The sequence below is a fragment of the Oratosquilla oratoria genome, chromosome 13, assembly GCF_046742065.1.
Source record: "Oratosquilla oratoria isolate Oo_2021 chromosome 13, ASM4674206v1, whole genome shotgun sequence".
Lineage (NCBI taxonomy): Eukaryota > Metazoa > Arthropoda > Malacostraca > Stomatopoda > Squillidae > Oratosquilla > Oratosquilla oratoria.
Window position 1 is genome coordinate 36,015,823 of NC_134789.1, and position 7,500 is coordinate 36,023,322.

At 41.0% G+C, this 7,500-nt stretch overlaps 1 protein-coding gene across 7 annotated transcripts in view; it reads left to right on the forward strand.

The window, feature by feature from the left end:
- LOC143032375 (uncharacterized) overlaps positions 1-7,500 on the forward strand; it is a 450,169-nt gene that overhangs the window by 190,093 nt on the left and 252,576 nt on the right. The gene's annotated exons all lie outside the window — the stretch shown is intronic.

Consider the following 7,500-nt stretch of genomic DNA (forward strand, 5'->3'; position numbering starts at 1 on the left):
CCTCCTCCTCCTCCTCCTTTTCTTAAGTCACTTCTCCATTCTTCCCTTCACTCTTTCTCTTCCTGCCAACGGCAACATTAGCAATGAAGCTAATGTGTGTGTGTGTGTGTGTGTGTGTGTGTGTGTGTGTGTGTGTGTGTGTGTGTGTGTGTGTGTGTGTGTGTGTGTGTGAGAGAGAGAGAGAGAGAGAGAAAGAGAGAAAGAGTGTAAAAAAGAACAAGGGAATATAGATGGATGGACAGATAAATAGAAGGAGAGAGAGAGAGAGAAAGAAAGAGAGATGGGTGAGTGCGTACGTGCGCATGAAAATATATGTGAGTTTTGTCCAGTCACCGCGCCTGGAACGTGGCGCTCTTCAACAAGCTCCTTTTCCTTTCGAAGGCATTTCAACTTGTTTTGGTCTTGTCACCTCGACTGGCAACTTTTCGAGAGTAACAGTCTTCCTCGTAAGAAGTCTTGAAGTAAGCTGGGAATCGTGCACGGACGTTTTGGCCTCGGATGTTTCGGCCCCGGACATTTCAACCCCGGTATGTTTTGGCATCGGACTTTTCGCCATCGGACGTTTTGGCCCCGGACATTTTGGCTCTGAATGTTTTGACCTCGGACGTTTTGACCTCGGACGTTTTAGCCTCGGACATTTCGGCCTAGGACGTTTCGGCCTACAGAAATTGTCGATCCCGGACTTTATGGCCTCGTTCATAAATACCGCGGTTTATATGAGGTCGAAATGCCCGGTGTCGACAATTTCCTGAGGCCGAAATGTCCTAGGCCGAAGCGTCCAGGGCTAAAACGTCTAGGGCCGAAACATCCTACATTTGGTGGGAATTGACGAGTGGTGAGTTGAGGGGAGAGTTGAAGTTGAGGTTATGCAGGGCTGGAGTGAAGCTACTCCCACTGTATTTGGATATCAGAGAGGTGATCTGTACAGTAGTATTAAGAATGAAACTGGATATAATGTAACCCAGATCAATGAAACTGTTGATAACAAACCTCCTTTTAGGAAGGTAAAATGTAGTGGCACATTTGTAAAATGAGACTTATTAGCCCACTATTGGAGAATGAGATAAGATGGACAGAAAATATGTATATTTCGACCACTATCTGTGGTCCTCCTCAGCAGAATAATACATAGTGTGGAGTGAGAGAATAAATATAGCTAAGAGGGGTACATTTGGGGACAGGGAAAAAGGGGGGGGGGAGACTCAGATTATATGTCCTTGATGAGGTCAACCTTCTCCCCGACGTCATCAAGGACATATAACCTGAGTCCCGCACCCCTTTCCCTGTCTCCAAATGTTCCCCTCTTAGCTATATTTATTCTCTCATACTCCACACTACGTATCATTCTGCTAAAGAGGACCACAGATAGTGGTCGAAATATACAGATTTTCTGTCCATCTTATCTCATTCTCCGATAGTGGGTTAATAAGTCTCAAATCTTTTATTGCAAAACATTGTCATGACTTCACCTACTTGGCTGCTGCCATAGGTGTGAAGTGTGTTGTTGACAAGACTTAATAGGAAGAATTGCATAGAAACTGAGAGACTTTATAAACAATGAGGAGCTCATACTAGGGAGCACCTAGTTCTTCACCTTTGCCCACTGTACTCGGACTTGTAGAACAAGTAAAAGTCCCCGGTTGTTCAATTGGAACACGGGAGCGATAGAAAGCAAATGCTATGTATTTTGATATATGTATATACATATATATGCATGTATGTATATATATATATATGTATATATATATATTCATATATATATATATGAATATATATATATATGTGTATATATATATATATATATATATATACTTTTTTATGCAAAGTAGACCAAATGGAAAAGGAAACTAACGAAGCAGATCGCTTTCGTATATTACATCTTCAGAGTAAGAAGTACTCTTTTGCATTGGATGTAATATACGAAAGCGCTTTGGTTAGTTAGTTTCTTTTTCCAAGTGGTCTACTTTGCATAAGTGAACAGACGTACCCGTGTTCTTATTAGCATCATATATATATATATATATATATATATATATATGTATATATATATATATATACATATATATATATATATATATATATATTTGCAGAAACCACCGGGAAATTGAAAAAACAGATACCGAACGTTTTCTTCTATTGGTGTCTTTGAAAATGTCTAAATAGACGAAAACGTTCGGTATCTGTTTTTTCAATTTCCCGGTGGTTTCTGCAAAAATATTTCATCACGTGTGTTTTGTGATTTCTTTGCATATATATATATATATGTATATACATATATATATATATGAAACTGTAATGTTATAATACATTTTTGTAAATGTATATTTTGAACCCAGAAGTACAGGAGATCCGTATATTTCGACTACTATCTGTAGTCCTCATTCTGCTGAAGAGGACAACAGATAGTAGTCGAAATATACAGTTTTCCTGTACTTCTGGTATCATTTCTCCAATAGTTGGTTTTAAAGTGTACATATATATATATATATATATATATATATATATATATATATATATATATATATATATATATATATATGTATATATATATATATATATATATCAATGGATTGGTTGGTTTGCATTGTACAGACTGCGGGTTATTGGTTCGTCAGTCGAGACCCCGATCAGTCTGGGGTTCTGACCCCAAACTAATAGTGTTTTCTTCCAGTGATTTTCAATGAATAACATTTGCCCTGAATGTGTGAGTGCGGGCAGCAAGCGTGTCACTTTCAGTTTCACCTAAGCTCGTAGCGACACGAACGAGTTCGCCACCATATATATATATGTATATATATATATATATATATGTATATATATATATATGTATATATATATATATATGTATGTATATATATATATTTATATATGTATGTATGTATGTGTGTGTGTGTGTGTGTATACATAAACACATACATAAGTATACATAGTGTATTATTTATTTACCTGACTATTTTTTCTGATTATTTTATCCTAAATCCATTTATCCCTTTAAATCTACATATACATGTTTCTTTAACTATCTATCTCATACGTGTGTCGAATAGGTTTGATTCGATTTGGCCGATGCGGTTTATGCATTCGCTAATACCTGAACGTCTTTCCTGTACCCAAGAGGGAGATTATGACCGATATCCCTCGTCAGTTTCCTGGACACCAACGTCTCGGATCAAATGTAACGCGATCGAACCACCTCTCACTCATACGCCGGAGACGCCTTTCACTAACCGCCAGACCCTTCCTTTCCTTCCTTACTTCCTTTCCTTTTCTTTCTTCCTTTCTCCTTTTCTTCCTCCCTTCCTTCCTCGATTTCTATATTTCTTCCTTCCTTACTTCCTTCCTTACTTCCTTCCTTCCTTCCATTCTCCCTTCCTTCCTCCCTTCCTTCCTTTCTTACATCCTTCCTTCCTTCCTTCCTTCCTTCCTTCCTTCCTTCCTTTCTCCCTTCCTTCCTTCCTTCCTTCCTTCCATACTTCATTAAGTTCTTCTTTTCTTTCATCCATCCTTTCTTACTTCATGCCTCCCCCTCCCTCCTCTCCCTCCCCCTCCCTCCTCTCCCTCTCCTTACTCTTCTCCTTCTTCCCACTCCCCTCTCTCCTTCCCTGCTTCCTTCCCTCCTTCCCTCCTTTCACCTCCTTATTCTGTCCCTGATTAGTAGCTCCCCTTGCCCCCCTCCCCCACCATATCTCTCTCTCTCTCTCTCTCTCTCTCTCTCTCTCTCTCTCTCTCTCTCTCTCTCTCTCTCTCTCTCTCTCTCTCTCTCTCTCTATCTCTCTCTCTCTCTCTCTCTATCTCTCTCTCTCTCTATATATCTCTCTCTCTCTTTCTCTCTCTCTCTCTCTCTCTCTCTCTCTCTCTCTCTCTCTCTCTCTCTCTCTCTCTCTCTCTCTCTTTGAATATGTGCATGAAATTTTCCATTCAAATGTCTGTTTATTCAAATTGCAACATTCATTAAGAATAATACCTTTATTCTATTCTAAACCTTCTTTATCTTTCTTTTTAGGTAAGCCTGGCAGTCAGTACTTAGCACTTTTGGGAAGGTAAGCCGTTTTCTATGTTCACTCTTTAATATTCTTTATTTTTGTTCCTTTCTGTTTGCTGTACTCACCTATGAAAATGTCAAATTGCATTTGGTCCATCACTACATTGTTAACTTCATTGTATGAATAATTTGCTCTAGTAACAAAGGATTACAAAGGCGGAGCATGCCGATAGGAGACCTTTTTGTCTATAATTAGGTCGGATGCGAAAGAAAAAATATAATAATGATAAATAAATAAATGAATGAATAAATAGATGAAAATATAATAATATAAATGATAATAAACAAAATAAATAAATAAACAAATAATAAACAAAATAGATAAATAAACAAATACCAGAGTGGACCTTGGCTTAGAAAAAATACAGACAGATACACGAAAAACGGGTCACGATCTATCTCAACTTCGTTCAATCTTTGGGTTCACCCATCTGAGTCACCAACCCCCCATACACGCTCAGTTTGGTCTGCACAGTCCTGACCCTGTCCGGCGGCCAAATAGACGGCTTGTGAGTGTATGGGCCGCTTTGTTAAGAATAAAATTCCTCAAGTATGCCTCTCATTTGCAGGGCTGAAGTGGAAGGGAAGAGGAGGAAAGAGGGAAGGGAAGAGGAGGAAAGAGGGAAGGAAGAGGAGGAAAAAGGGAAGGAAAGTGAGGTGAGGTGAGGAGGCAACCCCAAGTTCGGAGGCTCTGGATGGAAAGGGAAGGAAGTGGAAGTTTCCACACGACTGGAGGAAGGGTCAGGTGGAATTGGGGCGCGAGTGAACTTTACACAAGAAATGTTTCATCAGAACCAAAGACCTGGACGACGGTAAATTGAGTTTTAAATGGCTCTGGCACTTTTTAAAAACGGGTTAATGATCATCGTGTGTGTGTTTGTGTTTGTGTGTGTGTGTGTTTGTGTGTGTGTGTGTGTGTGTGTTTTGTATGTGTATGTGTGTGTGTTTGTGTGTATCTGGGTATGTGTGTTCGTGTGTATATGTGTATGTGTGTGTGTTTGTATGTGTTTATGTGTACGTGTGTGTGTGTGTATGTGTGTGTGTATGTGTATGCGTGTGTGTATGTGTGTGTGTGTGTGTGTGTGTGTGTGTGTGTGTGTGTGTGTGTGTGTGTGCGTGCACGTTCGTGCTCCCACTTATACATTCATACGTTACAGTTACATATACCAATACCTTCTAATTATGTGGGAGGAGGAGGAGGAAGAGAAGGAGGAGGAGGAAGAAACGAAGGAGGAGGAGGAGGAGGAGGAAAAGTAGGGGGAGAAGGAGGAGTAGGAGGAAAAGGAGGAGGAAAAGAAGGTGGAGGAGTAGGAGAAGGAGGAGGAGGGGAAGGAGGAGGAGGAGGAGGAGGAAGAGAAGGAGGAGGAGGAGGAGGAGGAAGAGGAGAGTGGGCGTGGGTCCGTGCATGGGTGTGTCTCTCACTGTGCAATAAGTAATTCAGCCCCACGTGACCACACGTGCATTTGGCGGCTGCCGCCATTGCAAATCGACAAGGGGCTGTATTGCAATTCGGGGAACGAGATTTGGCGTGACTGAGTACGTGGAAACACCCGAGTTTGCTTTGGCCACGGAGGAGGAGGAGGAGAAATGGCCCCCGGAAAGGCAGCCGTGGAAAGTGAGGAAGTGAATAAGAAGGAAATCATTAACTGCTAGTGGACGACGAACCCACGTGATAGGTTGTCGAGCTGGGAAAGATTTGTGTTCCTCTCTCTCTCTGACTCTCTCTCTCTGTCTCTGTATGTCTGTCTGCCTGTCTGTCTGTCTGTCTGTCTGCCTTTCTCTCTCTCTCTCTCTCTCTCTCTCTCTCTCTCTCCCTCCCTCTCTCTCATTCTCTCTCTCTCTCTCTCTCTCTCTCTCTCTCTCTCTCTCTCTCTCTCTCTCTCTCTCTCTCTCTCTCTCTCTCTCTCTCTCTCTCTCTCTCTCTCTCTCTCTCTCTTTGCAGAGTGGGCGTGGTCAGCTGGAGCTGGATTCAGGATCGCAGTCGGGTGTATATTTAATCTGATCATGACATTTTTCATACTGTTAGCTGCTATTGTTTCAGTGTGACTTGTTTCAATCGTTGACCAAATGACGAAGAATTGCATTTCGTCCTATATTTCAACTTATTTCCAGTACGTATTGTGTCGAAATGTCTCTTGTCTTGTTGGAAAATAGATTTCGCGCTGTCCTTTCAGTCATGAAATGTATTATGATACTTAGTGTTGCATAAAGTTGCATCAAGTGTCCCCCTGTTTTATCTATTTGTTCATTTATTTATTTATTGAACTCTTTACTATCCCAGGGATGCTAAGAAAGTGAAGTGTGTGTGTATGTGTTGTGTGTGTGTGTGTGTGTGTGTGTGTGTGTGTGTGTGTGTGTGTGTGTGTGTGTCAAGCGCCAGTTATCACAAAGAGTCCATCGAATTGTGTACCTGTGTTTGTAAATATATTCGCGTAATATGGTATCAGTTGAGTTAATTGTAAGGAGAGAGCAAGAGTGGTTAAACCTGTACACGAGAATTAATAGTTTTAGAGAATGCGAGTACAAGGAAGAAAGAAGGTAATTAATGTGGGGTCCTAATGACCTACAATAAACCTGTAAAGGAAATGGAATGAGACAGTCTAACCAAAGGAATTCGAAGAAAAATAAAGTTGATAAGTAGACAAATAGACAAATAAAGCGTACAGAGGAAAGCAGGTGTGAAAGAGAGAGAAAGAAAGAGAGAGAGAGAGAGTAAAAAAGAACAAGGGAATAGAGATGGATGGATAGGTAAATTGAAAGAGAGAGAGAGAGAGAGAGAGAGAGAAAGAGTGTAAAAAAGAACAAGGGAATAGAGATGGATGGATAGGTAAATTGAAAGAGAGAGAGAGAGAGAGAGGACCGTAAAGCTGAAGAGAGGAATATGGGAGGAAATGCTTCAAGAAAAAAGGAGTGGAGGAAATAGACATGCCTGTACCATGCAACTGCCTAGTGTAGGCCTTATGGTCTCCTGCATTCTACTCCATTCATATGGAACTGGTTAGTGTTGGCCTTATGGTCCCTTGCAGTCTCCTCCATTCTTGTGTTCTTATGACATGGAATTACCTAGTTTAGGCCTTATGGTATCTTGTAGTCTCCTCTGTTCCTATCTTATGACATGGAACTGCCTAGTGTAGGCCTTATGGTCTCTTGCAGTCTCCTCGATTCCTGTGGAACTGCCTAGAGTAGGTTATATGGTCTCTCGCAGCCTCCTTCATTCTTTTCTTATGTTCTGGTAGGGGAAGGAGTCTGTGGAAATGCATAGACAAGGATGCGGAAGGGGAGGAATCAAGAATTGTGTATGTGTGTATTTATGTATGTATGCATATATGCAGATAGACTTATATATAAGAGGGAGGGAAGAGGGTAGAGGGAAATGGAGTATGTAGGGGATGGAGTGGATGGGAGTGGTTTCTATGTCTTTGTTTTTTCTGTCTACCTCCCGTGTAAGGGGGAAAAAG